Below are 22893 nucleotides of genomic sequence, written 5' to 3'. Positions count from 1 at the left end.
CTGGTTATTCTTAGAGTCCTTAGGACACCAGTCTTAAGATTGACTGTCCAGCCACACTATTTGTCACATCCCCTACTTGAAGCATTCTTGAGTCTGTCGAAACCTTCACCATCCACATGACCCCAGGATCTTGGACTATCCTTACCTATTAGAGAGTCCTCAATTCTGTCAGACTCAGAGTTTAATTTAAATCTGGTGAGAACAAATCATGACTTCTGTTCGGTTTTCAAGCTACCCTTTTTGTTAACAGGTGAGAATCTTGTGTTTCCATGTATTGTATGATTGGAACTGTTCAAGGTGTAAAAATGAACAGAAAAATCCTGAGTGCTACATACCCTCGATGTTAGAGACATAATTAGTAAGTAAAAGTCCAAACTGATGTTAGACCTAGAATTTGGTGGTACAGAAAACAGAATTTTAACCCCCTTCTAATTTTTTTATAACATGTCTTCCCTACACCCTTTCAATTTGCTTTTTCTGTGATATTTGGCACTATTGCCAAATAGTGCTATTGCTTATTAGCTCTTGTTACCAAATTTGCCAAGCTCCTGAAAAATACTTGCTTTTTAAAAAGCACATTAAAATTCTGACATCCATTTTGAGTGACAGTTTCGGCAGCGTCCTGTATGGCAAGGGCTTGGGAATTTGTTGACATGAATCCATTTTCTCTGACTTCTGATTCCCCTACCTAGATTCTGTAGCCTGTGGTCTATTTTTAAACCATGCTGCTATGCTCTATGCAGCAGTTCTTTTCCTGAATTATTTATCATTGTTTGGAGCTGAATGGAGCAGTATGTTTTTTTTACCACTGCTCATTAGAACTCACGTGTCTGTCTTCAGCTTGGTTGACAGATTTGGTTCATGTTAAATCCCACTGGTCCATTCTGGGAAGGCTGCAAGGCAGGGAACAGGCCACAGTCTGTGATACCCTGTAAGGGCATTCAGACTTTTGGTTATTGTTATTTCTTTTGGCAGCAGTGGGAAAAGATAGAAGCTATGCCCTGTTCTTCCCTTAGACTCTGTTCAGACAGAGACTGTGTTAAGATCATTTATGATAATGTTGATTTTATGTTTTTGTAGTAATTGTTGCATTTTTAGGAGAGATGAGGGAAGAATCCCTATGAAAAGCACAGCATTAAATCAAGATTTCATTTTCATTTTAAATATGATCCAGATACTTGGGACACTAAAAATCTCTGGTCTTGGGATATGGGTTGTGCGGCATTTGTTCCTTTTGTTTGGGAATATTCCTTCTCATTGCCTGTTCTCTCACCTTCTTAACAGACTGTAGGCTTGGAAGAAGGATGGCAAAATCTAAAAGCAAGGCAATTATTTTGAATGATATTTTTTCCCTTTTATGTTTTCTGGTGCATCAGAATTAATGTTTCTCTTTCGTCTTCCTCCTGTGTTTTTTTTCTCCCCCTGCATCCTATCTTTCATGAAAAAAAATTTTTGACATTGTTTTTTTTTTCTCTTTGATAGATGAGCACACTACTACTTGGGTATTCTTTACTTTTTAAACTATTTGCCTTTTTCATGTCACTGTAGGTGGAAAGGGGATAGCTGTCAGTCATTTGGGCACTGGAGAAGGAAAAACCATGTTTGTCCCCCTAACCCTGTTGGCCATCTCTGAGTTTGCTTGTACCTTTTTAAAAAAAAAAACAGCAATAGTATCTAGATTTGAGTTCCATTCTTGGACCACTGATGAAATACTGTTTTATAGTCTGAACCAGAACAAGAATTTTTGGCCTCTATTGCTACTTTTGGGTCAGTGCTACTGCCTGAGAAACTGGCCTTTCACTGCTCAGTGATTCCAGTTATTATCATCATGATCATTTCACTCCCCGGTGATAGTGGCTCTCAGTTGCATAAATCCCACATTTCTCAGCAGGACCTCAGGACAGCCCCACTCACATTTTCCTGACATTTCATTAAACTCATTTCTTTGGACTGAGTCAGCCAAGTTGAACTAGACTAAATATACTATCTTTCTCTTGTGCTTTTGCTCTTCTCCAAGTTATCTTTGATTCTCTTTGCCAATACATTTCCACAATCCTTAAAATATCCAGTGCAAGATTAACATTTTTTAGGAAACTGTCCATGATTCTCTGTTAATTTGAACTCTTAATTTTTGTATTTTTTGAGCCTTGTATTTTCAAGTTGCTGATGGTTTAAAGCACAATCCCTGTGTTCAAGGGGGTCTAATCTTCGGGGAAAATCAGAGATAAGCAGACTTGTTTTTCTTATTATTTTGCATTTCTGTTGGTTTTTAATTTCACATATATGTCTTTAAATTCCAGATTATAATTGTAAGGGCAGGAGCAATTACCTTCCTTTCTATGGAATCTTATGAACTATTTCTGCTGCTCTTGGCACATGGTAGGCAGCTACCTGCCTTACCGCAGGGCAGACTTATTGGATAATAAGGTATCAGTGTAGGGTAAGAAGGATCCTAAGGGTTGAGGATTCTCTATTTTGTATATTTTAGAATGATAAGAATACTAAGAGTTTACAGTCTTTTAAAAAATTTTTTTTCAACGTTTTTATTTATTTTTGGGACAGAGAGAGACAGAGCATGAACGGGGGAGGGGCAGAGAGAGAGGGAGACACAGAATTGGAGACAGGCTCCAGGCTCCGAGCCATTAGCCCAGAGCCTGACGCGGGGCTTGAACTCACGGACCGCGAGATCGTGACCTGGCTGAAGTCGGACGCTTAACCGACTGTGCCACCCAGGTGCCCCAAAGAGTTTACAGTCTTATTTGGAATTATATTTTGGAGACTAAAATGACACAGACTAAAAATTGAAAGTCCAAAAAGACATATTTGGTTTCTGAAATAGCCATCCAAATTTTGTCTGCATAACAAAGTTAGAGCATATTTATTATTGGCAAGCTGGGAGGATGGTTTACTTCAGCAGCTCTGTCCCTGCATGTCTGATGGTGGTGTTGTACATCCTTAATAAATTTGAGTTCACATTAGTTTACTGTCGAATCTTTCAGGTGACATTCAGAACCAGAATTGCATATTATCTACAGGTTGTTAACCTCACTTTCCAACCCCCCATGACACTTTGCATGAGAGTTGAGTTTATCTTAGAGATCTTACTTCGAACTAGGGTCCCTGACCTTTAAGAGTAGAGCTATTGTGGCACCTGGGTGGCTCAGTCAGTTGAGTGTCCAGCTCTTGGTTTCGGCTCAGGTCATGATCCTAGGGTCGTGGGATCGAGCCCTGTGTTGGGCTCTATGCTGAGCATGGAACCTGCTTAAGATTCTCTCTCCCTCTCCCCTGCTCATGCTTTTGTTTTAAAAAGGTTTTTTTTTGTTGTTGTTGTTGTTTTTAATTTAAGAGTAGAGCTATGTTTCATTTTTCTGACACTTTTTAGAGCACTTGGTGGTGTTAAGGTAGGGGGTAGGAGAATGGGGGTAGGAAGCAGCATGAAGGTTCTTGAGGGAAGGCTAAGAGGAAAGCTACTTGAGACTACTTATTTGTCCATTCCTTCTGTATGAAATCAATCTCCTGACCACTTATGTTGCCTTCTTTGCCCCTCTCCACCCACGACCCTGAATCTTCAGTCCCAGTGTTGCTGACTGTGTACAAAGTTAGGGAACCGTTCCTAAGTCCAGCCTTACTTCTGGCACCAATTATAGAATTTGAGGGTCCGCAAGACCACTTTTGAGTTCAATACTTTGCCAGAAGGACTTAACAGAACCTGTAAGTTTCTCATGAAAGCTGTTACCCTAGAAGTTATGGTTTATTTTAGCAGAAGTTAACAAATTAAAATCAGCCAACAGAAGAAATGCATGAGGCAGAGTCTAGGAGGGATCTAAATACTGAGCTTATGTTTGTCCTCTCCCAGTGGAGTCACGAACAGTGTTAACTCTTCCTGGCAATGTGTGACAACACATATGGAATATTGCCAACCAGAGAAGCTCACCCAATCCTTGACGTCAAGTTTTTGTTGGGACTCCATCATGTATATGTGATTGTTGCCTTATGTAACTGACCTCAGTGTCCAACCCCTTCTGAAGTTGAGCTGATACTGTGCGACTCAGACTCCCCACTAAAAATCACATTGTTAGACTGTCTGGTACAACTCAAAGCCCCCAGTAAACAAAGGCTTTCAACAAGCAGACATTTCCACAGTTTTTGGTTTATTACTCCCAGGAAGCTAAAGGCAAAGACCAGAGATACCTTTGAGCAAGTTTAAAGTCTTTACTATACACCGTGCTAGTTCAAGCTTTGGGCCCAACCAAGAGGAAGGGAAAGGGAAGTAGTTTAAAGTTTTTGAGCCATGTAAATTTGTTTTTTGATCAGAAAATTTAACATATATAAATTGAATTTTTAAACAAAGGAAAGGAGATCCAAGTTGCTAGAGCTCCCAGGCACTTGAGAGAGGCAAACTCAGATCATCCCTTGTGGAACATACCTCAACCCTAGTTTCAAAGAATTCCCAAAGATAGATTGCCAACAAATAAGGGACGCCTGGGTGGCTCAGTCGGTCAATCATCAGACTCTTGACTTTTGGCTTAGGTCATGATCTCATGTTTCGTGAGTTCAAGCCATATGTCGGGCTCTTCACTGACAGTGCAGAGCCTGTTTGGGATTCTCCCTCTTCTCTCCTCTCTCTCTCTGTCAAAATAAATAAATAAACATTTAAAAAGTTATTAGGTTGCTGGAGCACCTAGGTGGCTTACTTGGTTTAACATCCAGCATTAGCTCAGGTTGTGATCTCATGGTTTGTGAGTTTGAGCCCCTGCATTGGGCTTGCTGCTGTCAGTGGAGATCCTGCTTCAAATCCTCTGTCCCCCTCTATCTACTTCTCCCCAGCTTGTGCTCTCTTTTTCAAAAATAAACATTAAAGGGGAACCTGGGTGGCTCAGTTGGTTAAGTGTCCGACTTCAGCTCAGGTCATGATCTTGCAGTCCGTGGGTTTGAGCCCCGTGTCAGGCTGTGCTAACAGCTCAGAGCCTGGACCTGCTTTGGATTCTGTGTCTTCCTCTCTCTCTGCCCCTCCCCTGCTCATACTCTGTCTTTGAAAAATAAATGTTAAAAAAAAATAAACATTAAAAAATATTAGCTTGCCAACAAATAAGAGCTAAAAATAATAATATAATAACATCTCAAACAAGTCACTACAAACAACTAGAAACAACTGATCTAGACCCAGAGAAATAAAAAAGTAATAATAATTCAAAGTTACAAACTCAGTGGAAGGGAACTTACAGTCCTGATCATGGTGGAGTAACAAGACGTTGACTTACGACCCTGCCTTAAACAAATACAAACAACTGAATAACTGGACAAAATATATTTTTAAAACTGTTTTAGACATTGGACAAAAGGTAGCACAGACCAGTGAAATCTCAGAGAAAGGAAACGATCAAATTGAGCCCTATGATAGCTCTGATGAAAGTTTCTAAGTACCTAGGATGAAAAGGGATACTCAAACAGAGCTGGCAGTCTCCCAGATTTGAGGATACAGAGGTAAAAGGTCAGAGAAACCAAAACAGCTAGAATCTGTGGGCAGAGTATGAGAGAAGAAAGCTTCACACAAAGGAGAGAGCTCCAGAGATTTTTAAGGCTTCTTCTAAACCTGCACTGTCCAGTACAGTAGCTCCTAACCTCATGAGATATTTAAAAATTCAGTTCTTGGGGTGCCTCGGTGACTCAGTCGGTTGAGCGTCCGACTTCAGCTGAGGTCATGATCTCACAGTTCGTGAGTTCGAGCCCCGCATCGGGTTCTGTGCTGACAGCTCAGAGCCTAGAGCCTGCTTCGGATTCTGTGTCTCCCTCTTTCTGCCCCTTCCCCACTCATGCTCTGTCTCTCTCTCTCAAAAATGAATAAACGTTAAAAAAAATTTTTTAAATAAAAAAAAAATTCAGTTCTTCGTTTGCACTGACACATTTCAAGTGCTCAGATGCCACAATTCCAGAAAGTTCTATTGGATTTTACCATCTTAGTTTTGTTAGCTGAGTGCAGCCAGTTTATGATTAGTGAGGAAACTAACCCAAGGCCAGAAAAAGGCCACTAGAGAGCATTAGGCAGAACAGTCCCTGGAATACAGGGCCACAAATATATTGTGTTTCCACTAGCCAGAGCAGAAACATCTTCTAATACCTGGGACATTAAATGGAGGCACTAGAAGGGTATTTTCTCAATAAAGAGGTCAAATTAGCCCTAGTCTAGAGGACTTACCTTGGATTTGTCTAAAAGGCATAAAAGCAAACCTCAGAAGGATTAAATTGTTTCTAAGTCACAAATTCCTGAAACAAAGCTCAAGATTAAAGACTTAAAAAAAAATCACTGAAGCCAAGAATGCAAAATTTATGACATTTGGCATCCAGTCACAATTATCAGGCATATAAAGAAGCGGAGAATACAGTTCGTATTGAGGAGAAAAGCCAGTCAATAGAAGTAGGCCTAGAAATTATACAGATGATAGAATTAGTGGACAAGGACATTGTAACAGTTGTGTATGTTCAAAAAGCCAGAAGAAAGATTGAGCATGTTAAGTAGAGACGTGGAAGATATAAAAATGATCCAAATCAAACTTCCAAAGATGAAAATTACAGTGTCTGAAATGAAAAATATAGTGGACAGCATTAATAGCACATAGGCATTGCAGAAGAAAAAAATTAGTGAACTTGAAGACATAGTAATAGAAATATCCAAAATGAAATATAAGTGGGGCACCTTGCTGGCTTAGTCCATAAAGTCTGTGACTCTTGATCTCAGGGTTGTGAGTTCAAGCCCCATATTGGGTGTTGAGCTTACTTTTAAAAATTTTTTAATAAATATAAAGAAAAGATTGAAAATATAAATATACAGTGATGAGTCAATACTAACTGAACAGTGGGACATTAAGCAGCCTTTTTTTTTTTTCCATCATTAAGCAGTCTTTTTTTTTTTTTTTTTTTTTTAACGTTTATTTATTTTTTTGGGACAGAGAGAGACGACAGAGCATGAATGGGGGAGGGGCAGAGAGAGAGGGAAACACAGAATTGGAAACAGGCTCCAGGCTCTGAGCCATCAGCCCAGAGCCTGACGCGGGGCTCGAACTCACGGACCGCAAGATCGTGACCTGGCTGAAGCCGGACGCTTAACTGACTGCGCCACCCAGGCGCCCCAAGCAGTCTTAAGAATACATGTAATTGGAGTCTCAGGAACATGGGGGTGGGGATAGAAAAAATATTTGGAGAAATAATGACTGAGTATTTTCTAAATTTAATGAAAACTATAACAGATCTAAAGAGCTCATTTAAGATTTTTTCTTCATCACTGATTTTAAGCAATTTGATTATGATATGCTTTGATGTAGTTCTCTTTGTGATTTTTCTGTTTTGGGTTCCTTAAGATGCTTACTAGATCCATGGAGAATCCAAAAAGAACACTCATGAAGAGAGCTGTACCAAGAGCATATTAATCAATTGTATCCAATTAGTGAAAAGAAAAGTCTTCAAAGCAGAGAAAGAACTCACATTATATACAGAAGGGTTGTTTGTGGTCTGAATTGTGTCACCCCCCCCTCCCCCCCCACACACCCAATTCATATGTTGAAGCTATAACTCCCAGTATTTCAGAATGTGACTGTACTTGGGGAAAGACCTTTATAGGGGTAATTAAGTTACAGTGAGTCTGTTGGGGCGGGGGGTGCCTGGCTGGCTTAGTCAGTAGAGCATACAACTCTTGATCTTGGGTTTGAGCCACATGTTGGGTGTAGAAATTATTTTAAGGGCGCCTGGGTGGCTCAGTTGTTTAAGTGTGTGACTCTTGATTTCAACTCAGGTCATGATCTCACAGTTCACAAGATTGAGTCCTGTGTCGGCATCATGTTGTCCTATGCTGGCATCATGGAGCCTGCTTGGGATATATTCTCTCTCTCTCTCTCTCTCTCTCTCTCTCTCTCTCTCTCTCCCCCCCCCCTTTCTCTGCCCCTCCCCCACTTTCTCACACTTGCTCTCTCTCAAATAAATAAATAAACTTTAAAAAAAGGCGGGGGGGATGCCTGGTTGGTTCGGTCAGTTAAGCATCTGATTCTTGATTTTTGTCTCAGGTCTTAATCTTGCGATTCGTGAGTTCAAGTCCCACATCAGGCTCTGAGCTGACAGTGGAGAGCCTGCTTGAGAGATTCTCTCTTTCTCTCTCTGCCCCTCTCTGCTCCCCCAAAGAAAAACCAAATAAACATTAAAAACAAAAAAGAAATTACTTTAAAAAGTCTTTTTAAAAAGTGAGGCTGTTGGGTCCCTAATATAATCTCACTGGTGTCCTTATAAGAAGAAGAATTTTTTTTTAAATTTTTTAATGTTTGTTTATTTTTAAGAGAGAGGCAGTGGGAGCGGGGGAGGAGCAGAGAGAGACAGAGACACAGAATCTGAAGCCGGCTCCAGGCTCTGAGCTGTCAGCACAAAGCCCTACATGGGGCTTGAACTCATAAGCAGTGAGATCATGACCCGAGCTGAAGTTGGACGTTTAACTGACTGAGCCACCAGGCGCCCCAAGAAGAGGAAAGTTAAACATACAAAGGGACACCAGGGGCATGAGTACATAGAGGAAAAACCATACAAAGACACAGAAAGTGGCCATCTGCAAGCCAAGGAGAGAGGCTCAGGAGAAACCAAACCTGTCAACACTTTGATCTTGGACTTCTAGCCTCCAGACTGTGAGGAAGTAGATTTCTGTTGTTTAAGCCATCCCATCTTTGATATTTTGTTATGGCAGCCTTGACTAATGCACAAGGTAAGAATTTTGGCAGACTTTTCATCAGAATCATTGCAAGCCAGAAGATATTGGAGTGGTAAATTAAAGTGCTAAATGAAAAAGCCTATAAAGCTAAAATTGTATGCGAAAATGCCTTTCAAAAGTGAAGAGGAAAATGTGCAGAATGGGCAAATCCCTAGGGTCAGAAAATGCATTTGTGGTTGCTTAGGACTGAGGATAGGGAGAAAATGGGGAGTTATTGCTAATAGGTATAGGGGTGATGAAAATATTCTAAAATTGATGTTGGTGGTGGAAGCACAACTCTGAATATACTAAAAGCCAGTGAATTGTGGACTTTAAGTAGTTGAGTTATATGGTATATGAATTTTATCACAATAAAAATAATGAAGATGAAATAAAGCCTTTAGAAATATACAAGAGACGTGGTGCCTGCGTGGCTCAGTCCAGTTGAGCGTCTGGCTCTTGATTTCAGTTCAGGTCATGATCTCATGGTTCTCAGTCTCCGCGTAGAGCTCTGCACTGACACCATGGAGCCTACTTGGGATTATCTCTCTCCCTCTCTCTCTGCCCCTCCCCTGCTCACGTTCTCTCTCTCTCAAAAATAAATAAACATTAAAAAAAAAAAACAGTAAAAATAGGGGTGCCTGGGTGGCTTCAGTCGGTTAAGCATCAGATTTGGCTCAGGTCGTGATCTCACAGTTTGTGTGTTCGAGCCCCACATTGGGCTCTCTGCTGTCAGCACAGAGCACGCTTCAGATCCCTGTCCCCCTCTCTCTCTGCCCCTCCCCCACTTGTGTTTTCTGTCTCTCTCTCTCTCTCTCTCTCTCTCAAAAATAAACATTTAAAAAAAAGAATGCAAAATTACAAATACAAAATTTTTAAAAATACAGTAAGAATAAAATATATAAGAGCTGGTAGAATTAAACCATCAAGCTACCACTATAAGAAATGTTAATGGCAGGAGAAAATTACACTAGATAGAAATTTAGATTTACATGTAAAAATGAAGAGAATCAGAGATCTGTATGGAAACTATTAAGAGTTCTTTTATTCAAAAACCACTTAAAAGATAACTGTTTAAAACAAAATAATAAAACTGTATTGTGGGATTTATAACGTGTAGAAATAAGATGTATGACAGCAGTTGCCCAAAAGTGTGGGAGAGGTAAAATGGAAGTATACTAAAGTTCTTATAACATATGCAAAATGGTATATTATTTTAAGCTAGATTATGATACATTAAAAATTTATGCCTTAAATCCTAAAGAAACTACTTAAAAAAACCCAAAGAGGTATAATTAACAAGCTCATGAAAGGAGATAATTGAATCATAAAATGCTTAATTAAAAGACATCCAAAAAAGGGAAGATGAACAGATTGGACAAGTAGGAAACAAATAGCAAGATGGTTGACTTAAATCCAGCCATATAAATAATCACATTAAATGCAAATGATCTAAACACTACAATTAATAGTTGCAAATTATCAGATTGCAGTTAACAGGAAGACCTAGTTAAATGTTGTCTATGAGAAGTCAGACAAAAAGTACAGGATGGAAAAAGATATATTGTGCAGACACTAATCAGAAGACAGCAGGGGTTACTATATTAGACAAAGTAGTTATTACTTTACTTTGTAAATATTACAAGGAATATTATCATGGATATGGAGTATGATTTTGTGATGAAAATGTGGTCAGTTCTTCAAGAAGACTAAAAATCATAAATGTTTGTGCATTTAATAACTTTGAAATTTATGAAGCAAAAAGTAATAAAAGTGAAAGAGAGAACCCATCAGTATAGTTGGAGATGTCAATAGTACTTTTTCAAAATTATTGGTTGAACAGTTAGACAAAAAAAAATCAGTTAGTAACTTGACCTGGTTGACTAACTCGATCTGGTTGACATTTGCTGACCACTCTACCTGACAACAACCTGATACTGTTCTTTGCTAGTGTTCATAGGATATCTACCAAGATAGACAATATTCTGGGCCATAAAAGAATTTCAGTCAATCTGGGGTTTAAATTTTACAAAGTATGTTCTTTTATCATAAGGAGATTCAACTAGAAATCAGTAACAGAAAAATACCTGAAAACTCCCAAACATTTGGAAATTAAACATACTCTGAATTAGGTATCAAAGAATGATAAGAAAGTTTTAGAAAATTAGAATTTTTTTTACAAAAGTTTATTTATTTTAGTAATTTCTACACCCAAGGTGGGACTTGAACCCATGACCCTAAGATCAAGAGTCACACACTCTTCTGACTCAGCCGGGTTCTCCTAGAAAATGTTTTTAAAAGAATGAAAATGAGAACATGACATAGCAAAATTTGTGGGATGCAGTTAATGCAATACTTAAAAGGAAATCTATAGCATTAAATGCATATATTAGAAAGAAGAAAGATCTAAAATTATTGACCTAAGCTTCCACTTTAAGAAATGAGGAATAAAGGACACCTGTGTGGCTCAGTCAGTTAAACATCTAACTCTTGATCTCAGGGTCATGAGTTTAAGCCCCACATTGGGCTCTACGCTAGGTGTACTTCAAAACAAAACAAAACAAAACAAAAAACAAGTCAAGGTTAGTTTAGCATTCAAAATTCAAACAATATATGTAATTCAATGTACTAACAGGCTAAAAAAGAAAATACTATGATTATCTCAAGAGAAACAGAAAAGGCATTTGGGAAAAACTCAACTTCCAATCATTTTAAAAACTTTCAACAAATTAGAAGGGAACTTCCTTTAAAAAAAAAAAAGATTTTATTTTTAAGTAATCTATATCCAACGTGGGGCTTGAACCTACAGCCATGATATCAAGAGTCGCATGCTACTGACTGAACCAGCCAGGCATCTCTAAAAGGGAATTCCCTCAGTCTGATAGAGGACATCTTTGAGAAACCAATAGCTAATACTGTATGTAATGAAGAAAAAATCCTTTGCTCCTAAGAACAAGAACAAGGCACGAATGTTGGGCTTCACTGCTTCTTTTCAACATAGCATTGAGGATTCTCACCAGTGCAGTAAGCTAAGAGGGGAAGAGGAGCAATAAAAGGCGTAAGTTTGAAAAGGGGAAAAAATAAAATTTAACCACTGCAAAGGATAGCATCATGTATGTAGGAGAACATGAGGAATCTGCAAAATAGATTATTTAAGTTGAGGAAGGTTGTGGGATACAAAGTCAGTATGTAAAAATCACTTGTGTCTTTATATACTAGGAGCAATCTGAAATTGAGGTTGAGGAAGTATGTCATTTATAGATAGCGTAAAATTTGACAAGACACATGCAATAGCTGTATATTGAAAACTGCAAAACGTTGCTTTTATGGATTGGGGGATTCAATATTGGTAAAATTGCAATTCTTCCCAGATCTACATATTCAGCATGATTGCAGTCAATCAACACACTGACTAAAATATATCTGAAAACACAAAGGGTCTATAATAGACCAAACAAATTTGAAAACAAAGATCAAAATTGAAGGATTTATACTACCTGATTTCAAGACTTACTGTAAAGGTTTGGTAATTAAGATAGTGTGGTGTGAAAATAAACCTATAGAACAGTGGAAGGGAATAGAAGCTCAGAAGTAGATCCACATGTGTATGGTCAATTGATTTTGACTGCTGCCAAGGCATTTCAGTGGGACAAGGAAAACTTTTTTATTTTTATTTTTTTTTATGTTTTTATTTTTATTTTTGAGAGACAGAGTGTGAGTGGGAGAGGGGCAGAGAGAGAGGAACACACAGAATCCGAAGCCGGCTCCAGGTTCCGAGCTGTCAGCAAGAGCCCGATGTGGGGCTTGAACTCACAGACTGTGAGATCATGACCTGAGCTGAAGTCAGTCATCCAACCGACTGAGCCACCCAGGTAAAACTTGGAAAGCCACCCAAGGAAAACTTTTTAATCAGCGATTTTTAAACAATTAGATAGACGTTGTAAAGGAGGAAATATCTTTTTTCCTTCTACTCTTTCAGGTTCCCAGCTAGATTTCTGTAATGAAAGACAGATTAACAAGAGAAAAACAAGTTTTTTGACATACAATACATGAGAGAAACTCCTGGGTAACTCAAAGGTTTGGTTAGAAGTTAAGTTTGTATAGCTAGCATCTTAAAGAAATTTTTAGGGAAGGATAAGACAAAGGAAAAGGACCTTGCTTGAGTCTCTAGGGGTGGCAAATTGTCGAAGGCAAATGTAAGTGAAACTAATGGTAGATAAAGACTCCTTAATAAAGTTTGTTGTGTAGAACTCTCTGGTGCCATCTCCAGGCTGATAAGGTTTGTCTCCTGTGATTAATTTCTTTCCTTAGTGGGTGAAGAGGGGAGGAGAACAGCTTTGTAAATGTACGTCCTTTTAGGCGGATAGAAGGGGGGCAGAGAGCTTTTCTTTTATCTGCTTAATTTCCTTCCGCTCGAAATAATCCTATGCCAAAGTGGCATATTTGGGGTGGCAAATTCTGCAATCCTTCACCACATTAAAAAAAAACAACAAAAAACCTCCAACCTTATTTCGCATCACCAAAAGAATAACTCAAATGGATCATGGACTTATATGTAAGGGCTGAAATTATTAAATTCTAGAAGAAAATGTCTGAGAAAATCATTGTGATCATAGATTAGGCAAAGATTTCGTAAATTGAACACAAATCGCACAAAGTGTAGAAGAAAAAAATTGATGTTTGATTTCATCAAAATAACATTTCTCTTTTATTTTTTAATTTTTTTTTAACTTTCTAAAAAATGTTTATTTGAGAGAGAGAGAGAGAGAGAGAGAGAGAGAGAGAGACAGAACTCAAGTGGTGCAGGGGCAGAGAGAGAGACACAGAATCCAGAGCAGGATTCAGGCTCCAAGTTGTCGGCACAGAGCCTGACATGAATCTTGAACTCACAAACTATGAGATCATGACCTGAGCTGAAGTAAGGTGCTTAACCAACTGAGCCACCCAGGCGCCCCTTAATATTATTTTTTAATGTTTTACTTACTTATTTTCAGAGAGAGAGTGTGAATGGAAGAGGGACAGAAAGAGAGAGACAGAATCCAAAGCAGGCTCCAGGTTCTGAGCCATCAGAACAGAGCCCAATGTGGGCTCGAGCTCACAAACAGGGAGATCATGACCTGAGCCAAAGTCGGATGCTTAGCCAGCTGAGCCACCCAGGTGCCCCTAAAATTTCTCTTTTAAAAACACAGTAGGGGGCGCCTGGCTGTCTCAGTCTGTAGAGATGTGACTCTTGATCTTGGGACTGTGAGTTCAAGCCCCACATTGGATATAGAGATTACTTAAAATCTTAAAAAAATAAAGACATGGTAAATAAAATGAAAAGGCAAGCCACAAGGGCACTTGGCTGGCTCAGTTGGTGGAGCATGCGACTATTGATCTTGGGGTCCTGAGTTCGAACCCTATGTTAGGTACAGAGCTTACTTTAAAAAAAAAAAAAAGACAAGCCACACAGACTGGCAGAAAATGTAAGTTTAAGGAAATACTTCAATGTGGGATATATGAAGAATGCTCCTAATTCAACAACCCAGGGGTGCCTGGGTGGCTTAGTCGGTTGAGCGTCTGATTCTTGATTTTGGCTCTGGTCATGATCTCTCAGTTCCTGAGATGAAGCCTAGTGCAGAGCCTGCTTAGGATTCTCTCTCTCTCTCTCTCTCTCTCTCTCTCTCTCAAAATAAAATAAACTTAAAAAGAAGACAACCCAGGGGTGCCTGGGTGGCTCAGTCAGTTGAGTGTCTGATTCTTGGTTTTGGCTCAGGTCATGATCTTGCGATTTCATGAGTTCAAGCCCTGCATTGGGCTCTGTGCTGGCAGCAGAGAGCCTGCTTGGTATTCTCTGTCTTCCTTTCTCTCTGCCCCTCCCCACTTGCACTGTCTTCTCTCTGTCAAAATAAATAAATAAACTTGAAAAAAATAAAAATATTTGATTACAGTATCCATACATGGTTATTAAAGACATTTTAGAAAATGTGGGTGAGTAAAACTATATGAAGAAGAAAATATCACCTGTAATCATTCCTGAGGGAGATACTTGTTAAATTTTTGTTATATCTTTTATCTTTTTTTCATACATATTTACAGTTAATATCATCATGTATATATAGTTTTGCATAAGATTTGTATGTAGACTATCACATTTCCCTTGTCATTAAAATAATTTATAAACACATCATGAGGGTGACTTTATATTCATTGTTTGAATTTGTCATCATTTATTATTATTCTTTTTGGCTATTTATTTCCAGGTTTTTCTCTTTTAAAAATAATGGTTGTGAACATTTTTATTTTTTTATTATTTTTATTTATTTGTTATATATATATATATTTGTAAATATATATATTTATATTTATTTATTGCTTATGAACATTTTTATATACAAATGTTTTATATATTTGTGATTATTGAAGAATGAGATTTCAATGAAAAGTATTTAAAATGCTTAGCGTAGTACCTAGAACATAGAAAATACTCAAAAAGATTTTGGCAAATGCATCTTGCTTTTATCACTTAATATGATTTGGGGATCTTAATATACTTTATATGGATTTAGTTAATGATTCTTTAAGAGAATAATTTTGTTAAGTAACATTAGGACTGAAATATATTTCAGTCTGTCCATCTTACCATCTCTCTGCTCTGGCTACCACCTCATTAATCTTTACAGCAAAATTATTTGAAAGAGTTCTCTATTCTTGCTATCATAAATTGATCTCCTTTTTTCTTTTGAACCCACTCTGTTTTGGCTTTTACCACCACTGCTGTCTATTCCTAAATCCAGTAACCAGTTGTAAATTCTCATCTTACTGACCTATCAGTATTTGACAGTGTTTATTGCCTTTTCCTTGAAATGTTTTTTCACTTGGCTTCCAGAACATCACACTTTCCTTTCTAAATGCCATTCCTTCTTAGTCTGCTTTGCCGGTTCTCCTGGCTTTTTTTTTTTTTTTAATGAAAAAAATCTCGAAAATACAAAGTACAGACAGTATTATAATGAATCTACCCCATGTACCCTTCGATAATCATCAGCATTCTACCATTTTTGCTTACTCTATACTACCTCCAGTCATTGCTTACCCCTATTTATTAATTGTCTTCTTATTTTTAAAAGTCATATGTATTGAAGTATGATTTACATAGAATAACATTTACCTTTGTTAAGTGAACAGTTCTACACAAGTTTTTTTTTTATTTATTTATTTATTTTTAATTTTTTTTTTCAACGTTTATTTGTTTTTGGGACAGAGAGAGACAGAGCATGAACGGGGGAGGGGCAGAGAGAGAGGGAGACACAGAATCGGAAACAGGCTCCAGGCTCTGAGCCATCAGCCCAGAGCCTGACGCGGGGCTCGAACTCACGGAGTGCGAGATCGTGACCTGGCTGAAGTCGGACGCTTAACCGACTGCGCCACCCAGGCGCCCCACAAGTTTTTTATTTAAAAAAATTTTCTTTAACGTTTATTTATTTTTGAAAGAGAAAGAGAGACAGAGACAGAGCACCAATGGGGGAGGGGCAGAGAAAGAGGGAGACACAGCATCCGAAGCAGGCTCCAAGCTCTAAGCTGCCAGTACAGAGCCTGATGTGGGGCTTGAACTCACAAACTGTGAGATCATGACCTGAGCTGAAGTTCGATGCTTAACTGACTGAGCCACCCAGGCGCCCCTGAACAGTTCTATAAAATTTTGACAAAATAGGGGCGCCTGGGTGGCGCAGTCGGTTAAGCGTCCGACTTCAGCCAGGTCACGATCTCGCGGTCCGTGAGTTCGAGCCCCGCGTCGGGCTCTGGGCTGATGGCTCAGAGCCTGGAGCCTGTTTCCGATTCTGTGTCTCCCTCTCTCTCTGCCCCTCCCCCGTTCATGCTCTGTCTCTCTCTGTCCCAAAAATAAATAAACTTTGGAAAAAAAAAAAAATTTAATAAAAAAAAAAATTTTTTTGACAAAATATACAATCTTGTAACCACCACAGTGTAGACAGAGAATATGTCCATCACCTTAAATGGTTCCCTTTTGCCCCTTGTAGTTGTTCCTCTTTCCATTGACTGACTGAAGAATATTTAGGTTGTATCCTTTTTTTTTTTTTTTTTTTTTTTGCAATTATAAATAGAGCAGCCATAAACATACTTGTACAGGTTTTGTATGAATGTAAGTTCTCTGGGGTAGATAGCTAGGAGTGGGTCTGCTGGGTCATAGGGTAGGTGTATTTTAACTTAATAAGAAACTACCAAACTGTATATCCAGAGTGGCTATACCAATCAATGTATGAGAGTTTCTTTTTTTTTTTTTTTTGTATGAGAGTTTCAATGTATGAGAGTTCCAGTTGCTCCATATATTCACTAGAATTATCAGTATTTTATATTTAAGTCTTTTGCCCCATTTTAAGTTGGATTTTCATTCTTTTTTTTTTCTAATATGAAATTTACTGTCAAATTGCTTTCCATACGACACCCAGTACTCATCCCAACAGGTGCCCTCCTCAATACCCATCTCCCAGTTTTTAAGAGTCTCTTATGGTTTGGCTCCCTCCCTCTCTAATTTTTTTTTTTCCTTCCCCTCCCCCATGGTCTTCTGTTAAGTTTCTCAGGATCCACATATGAGTGAAAACATGTGGAATCTGTCTCTGTATGACTTATTTCACTTAGCATAACGCTCTCCAGTTCCATCCACGTTGCTACAAAAGGCCATATTTCATTCTTTCTCATTGCCACGTAGTATTCCATTCTGTATATAAACAACAATTTCTTTATCCATTCATCAGTTGATGGACATTTAGGCTCTTTCCATAATTTGGCTATTGTTGAGAGTGCTGCTATAAACATTGGGGTACAAGTGCCCCTATGCATCAGCATTCCTGTATCCCTTGGGTTAATTCCTAGCAGTGCTATTGCTGGGTCATAGAGTAGATCTATTTAATTTTTTGAATTACCTCCACAATGTTTTCCAGAGCGGCTGCACCAGTTTGCATTCCCACCAACAGTGCAAGAGTGTTCCCATTTCTCCACATCCTCTCCAGCATCTATAGTCTCCTGATTTGTTCATTTTAGCCACTCTGACCAGTGTGAGGCGGTATCTCAGTGTGGTTTTGATTTGTATTTCCCTGATGAGGAGCGACGTTGAGCATCTTTTCATGTGCCTGTCGGCCATCTGTATGTCTTCTTTAGAGAAGTGTCTATTCATATATTCTGCCCATTTCTTCACTGGGTTATTTGTTTTTTGGGTGTGGAGCTTGGTGAGTTCTGTATAGATTTTGGATACTAGCCCTTTGTCAGATATGTCAGTTGCAAATATCTTTTCCCATTCTGTTGGTTGTCTTTTAGTTTTGTTGATTGTTTCCTTTGCAGTGCAGAAGCTTTTTATCTTCATGAGTTCCTAATAGTTCATTTTTGCTTTTAATTCCCTTGCCTTTGGAGATGTGTCAAGTAAGAAATTGCTGCGGCTGAGGTCAGAGAGGTTTTTTCCTGCTTTCTCCTCTAGGGTTTTGATGGTTTCCTGTCTCACATTCAGGTCCTGTATCCATTTTGAGTTTATTTATGTGAATGGTGTAAGAAAGTGGTCTAGTTTCATTCTTCTGCATGTTGCTGTCCAGTTCTCCCAGCACCATTTGTTAAAGAGACTTTTTTCCATTGGATATTCTTTCCTGCTTTGTCAAAGATTAGTTGGCCATACTTTTGTGGGTCCAATTCTGGAGTCTCTATTCTATTCCATTGGTCTGTGTGTCTGTTTTTGTACCAATACCATGCTGTCTTGATGATTACAGCTTTGTAGTAGAGGCTAAAGTCTGGGATTTTCTTATTATTGAGTTTTGACAGTTCTTTATTCTGGATACAAGTCATTTGTTGTATACATAATTTGCATATATTTTCTTCCATCTGGTGTCTTGTCTTTTTATCTTAGCAGTGCCTTTTGCTGAACAGAAGTTTTATTGATAAAGTCCAACTTGTCATTTTTTTCTTTTATGGATTGTGCTTTTGGTATCTTATTTAAGAACTCTTTGCCTAATTCCAGGTGACAAAGATATACTCTTACATTTTCTTCCAAACATTTTATAATTTTACATTTTCTAGGTAGATCAACAATCTATTTTGAGTTAATTTTTGTATAAGGTTTAGGTTTATTTTTACATTTGTATATCCAGTGTTTCTATGCCATTTGTTAAAAAGACTGTCCTTTCTCCATTAAATTGTTTTTGAACCTTTGTAAAATACGTCTGTTGTTATATTTGTATGGGTTTATTTTTTGATTTCCTATTCTGTTTCATTGATCTATTTGTTCCTCCCATTGCCAATTCCATACTGTCTTGATTATTTTAACTCTATAGTAGGTCTTAAAATTGGGTACTGTGAAGGGTGCTTGGGTGGCTCAGTTAGTTAAGTGTCCGACTTTGGCTCAGGTCATGATCTTGTGGTTCGTGAGTTTGAGCCCCACATCTTGCTCTGTGCTGACAGCTCAGAGCCTGGAGCCTGCTTCGGATTCTGTGTCTCCCTCTCTCTCTGCCCCTCCCCTGCTCTTTCTGTCTTTCTCAAAAATAAACATTAAGAAAAAATTTTTTTAATTGGATACTGTGATTCCTACAACATTATTCTTCCAAGTTATTTTGACTGTTCTGCTTTTTTGCCTTTCCATATAAATATTGGAGTTACTTTTATCTACAAAAAAATCCTATAGGGATTTTGAATGGGACTGTACTAAATCTAAAGATCATTTTGGGGAAAATTGATATCTTTACTATGTTGAGTCTTCTAGCCCATAAAAACGGTATGTCTTTCCATTTGTTTAGGTTTTCAGTTTCTTTCTTCAGTGTTTTTGTAGTTCTTAGGGTAAAGATCCCGTACATGTTTTGTTAAGTTTATACCTAAGTATTTAATTTCAAGGCAGCGATCATAAATGGTATTTTTGTAAAATTTTTGGTTTTCAGTTATTCATTGCTATATATGGAAATTTGATTGGGCAGTGCTGACTTTGTGTCCTGTGATCTTGTTAAACACAGTTACTAGTTCTAGGGTTTTGTGTGTGTGTGGAGGGGTAGTTTCATGTATTTTATATGTATACAATTATATAATTACATTGTCTCTGAAGAAAAATAGTTTTTATTTTTTCCTTGCCAATCTGTATGCCTTTTATTTCTTTTTCTTTGCTTGTTGTACTGGCTAGGACTTTCACTATGATGTTGAATAGTAATGGTTGACAGTGGACAGCCTTGTCTTGTTTCTCATCTTAGGGATTTTTTAAAAGATTTTATTTACATACTTATTTATTTTAATTGTAAGTAGGCTCTATATCCAATGTGGGGCTTGAACTCATGACCCTGAGATCAAGAGTTGCATGCTCTACGGACCAAACCAACCAGGTGCTCCAGGAAGGAATCTGTCTTTAAGTTTGTTACAGTTGCCCTTTAAACTCAGGAAATTTCCTTGTATTCCTAGTTTGTTGAGAGTTTTTATTGTGACTGGGTGTTGAATTTTGTGCAATGCTTTTTTCTTCAGTGGTTGAAATGATCATGTGTTGTTTTTTTTTTCTTCTTTAGATTCAATATGGTGGATTACATTGATTGATTTCCAAAAATTGAATCAGATTTGCATTCTTGTGACACACCCACTAGTTTGTAATACATTATCTTTTTTATATATTACTGGATTTGATTTACTAGTATTTTGTTGACATTTAGCATCTTTGTGTTTTTGGTTTTGTTTTTAATTTTATTTTTTATTTTTTAAAATTTACATCCAAATTAGCATATAGTGAAACAATGATTTCAGGAGTAGATTCCTTAATGCCCCTTACCCATTTAGCCCATCCCCCCTCCCACAACCCATCCAGTAACCCTCAATTTGTTCTCCATATTTATGAGTCTCTTTTGTTTTGTCCCCCTCCCTGTTTTTATATTATTTTTGTTTCCCTTCATGTTCATCTGTTTTGTCTCTTAAAGTCCTCATATGAGTGAAGTCATCTGATTTTTGTCTTTCTCTGACTGACTAATTTCACTTAGCATAATACCCTCCAGTTCCATCCACATAGTTGCAAATGGTAAGATTTCATTCTTTTTGATTGCTGAGTAATACTCCATTGTGTATATATACCACATAGTCTTTATCCACTCATCCATCGATGGACATTTGGGCTCTTTCCATACTTTGGCTATTGTTGATAATACTAGCATCTTTGTTTTATGAGGATATTGGTCTGTACTTGTAATGTCTTTGCCTGGTTTGGGTATCAGGGTAATGTTGGCCTCATAAGATGAGTTAGGAAGTGTTTCCTTCTCTTCTGTTTTCTGAGGAGATTGTACAGAATTGATATAATTACTTCTGTAAATGTGTGCTGAAATTTACCAGAGAAAATATCTGGGCCCTATAGATTTCTTTGTTAGTTATAGGATTATTCAAGTATCTAATTTATTTCTGATTACTTTTGATAACTTGTAGTTTTTAAGGAAGTGGTCTGTTTCAACTAAGTAGTTGAATCTATGTGTTTAGAATTGTGTGTAATGCTTATTATCTTTTCTTTCTAATTTTTAAGTTTTATTTAAATCCAAGTTAGTTAACATATAGTGTAATACTGATTTTAGGAGTAGAATTTAGTAATTCATCGCTTACATGTAACACCTAGTGCTTATCCCAACAAGTGCCCTCCTTAATGCCCATCACCCATTTAGCCCATCCCCCCACCCAACACGCCTCCAGCAACCCTCAGTTCTGTTTTTTTTTTAAGTTTATTTATTTATTTTGAGAAAGGGAAAGAAAGGAGGAAAAGAGAAAGAGGGAGAATCTCAAGCTGAGAGCACAGAGCCCATGTGGGGCTAGAACTCAGGAAACCCTGAGATCAGGACCTGAGCCATAATCAAGAGTTAGAGGCTTAATCAACTGAGCCACTCAGTCACCCCTCAGTTCTCTGTGTTTAAGAGTCTCTTAGAGTTTACCTCCGTCTCTTTTTATCTTATGTTTCCTTCCCTTCCCCTATATTCATTTGTTTTGTTTCTTAAATCCCACATATGAGTGAAATCGTGATCTTTATCATTCTGACTGATAAGTGACTTATTTTACTTAGCATGATACACTCTAGTTCTATCCATGTTGTTGCACATGGCAAGGTTTCATTGTTTTTGGTTGCTGAGTAATATGCCACTGTATATATATATCTCACATCTTCTTTATCTGTTCGTCAGTTGATGGGCATTTAGACTCTTCCCATAATTTGGCTATTGTTGATAGTGTGCTATAAACATTGGAATTCATGTGCTCCTTCAAATCAGCATGTTTGTATTCTTCTGATAAATACCTAGTAGTGTCATTGCCTGGTTGTAGGGTAGTTCTATTTTTAATTTTTTGAGGAACCTCCATACTGTTTTCCAGAGTAGCTGCACGAGTTTGCATTCTCACCAACAGTGCAAAAGTGTTCCCCTTTCTCTTCATTCTCACCAACATCTTTTGTTCCTGAGTTGTTGATTTATCTTTTTAGTGTCTGTGGAATCCAAAGTGATATCTTTTTTTTTAATGTTTGTTTCTTTGTTTACTTATTTATTTTGAGAGAGAGAGACTGTGTGCCCATGAGTGTGGGGGGAGTGTTGGGGGGGAGCAGAGAGAGGAAGAGAGAGAATCCCAAGCAGGCCCCATGCTGTCAGTGCAGACCCTGACACGGGGCTCAATCTCACAGACTATGAAATCGTGAACTTAGCTGAAACCAAGAGTTGGACACTTAACCTGCTAAGCCACCCAGGCACTCCTGGGGGTTTTTTTGTTTTTTTTCATTCCTGTTAGTATGTGTGTTTTCTCTCTTCTGGGTCAGTCTTGCTAGAGTTTTGTCAATTTTGTTATCTTTTCAGTCTTGCTAGAGATTTGTGACATCTTTTCAAAGAATCAGCTTTTGGTTTCATTGATTTTTTTTTTCCTGCTTTTAATTTTATTAATTTCTGCTTTCTATTATTATCTTCATTCTGGTTACTTTGAGTTTATTTTGTTCTTTTTGTTTATTTTGTTTATTTTTTTAATGTTTATTTGTTTATGAGAGGGAAGGGCAGAGAGACAGAGGATCCAAAGCAGGCTCTGTGCTCACAGCAGAGAGCCAGATGCCGGGCCTAAACTCATGAACCATGAGATCGTGACTTGAGTTGAAGTCGGATGCTTAACTGACTGAGCCACCCAGGAGCCCCAATGTTTATTTTTGATAGCATGAGTGGGCAAGG

At 38.0% G+C, this 22893-nt stretch overlaps 1 protein-coding gene across 26 annotated transcripts in view; it reads left to right on the top strand.

Moving 5' to 3' along the window:
• The window catches only part of R3HDM2 (R3H domain containing 2), a 162918-nt gene that overhangs the window by 64790 nt on the left and 75235 nt on the right, over positions 1–22893 (top strand). The window contains exon 1 of one of the 26 annotated variants that reach the window (XM_043564552.1): positions 280–358. The exons of the other annotated variants lie outside the window; for them this stretch is intronic. The gene's annotated coding sequence lies outside the window, so the exon portion shown is untranslated. Of the gene's footprint in view, positions 1–279; positions 359–22893 lie in introns of those variants that run through there. 26 annotated transcript variants of the gene reach the window in all.

This window comes from Prionailurus bengalensis, chromosome B4 (assembly GCF_016509475.1).
Source record: "Prionailurus bengalensis isolate Pbe53 chromosome B4, Fcat_Pben_1.1_paternal_pri, whole genome shotgun sequence".
Taxonomy (NCBI): domain Eukaryota; kingdom Metazoa; phylum Chordata; class Mammalia; order Carnivora; family Felidae; genus Prionailurus; species Prionailurus bengalensis.
The sequence above is the reverse complement of the archived record's forward strand: the minus strand, read 5'-3'. Positions and strand labels throughout refer to the sequence as shown.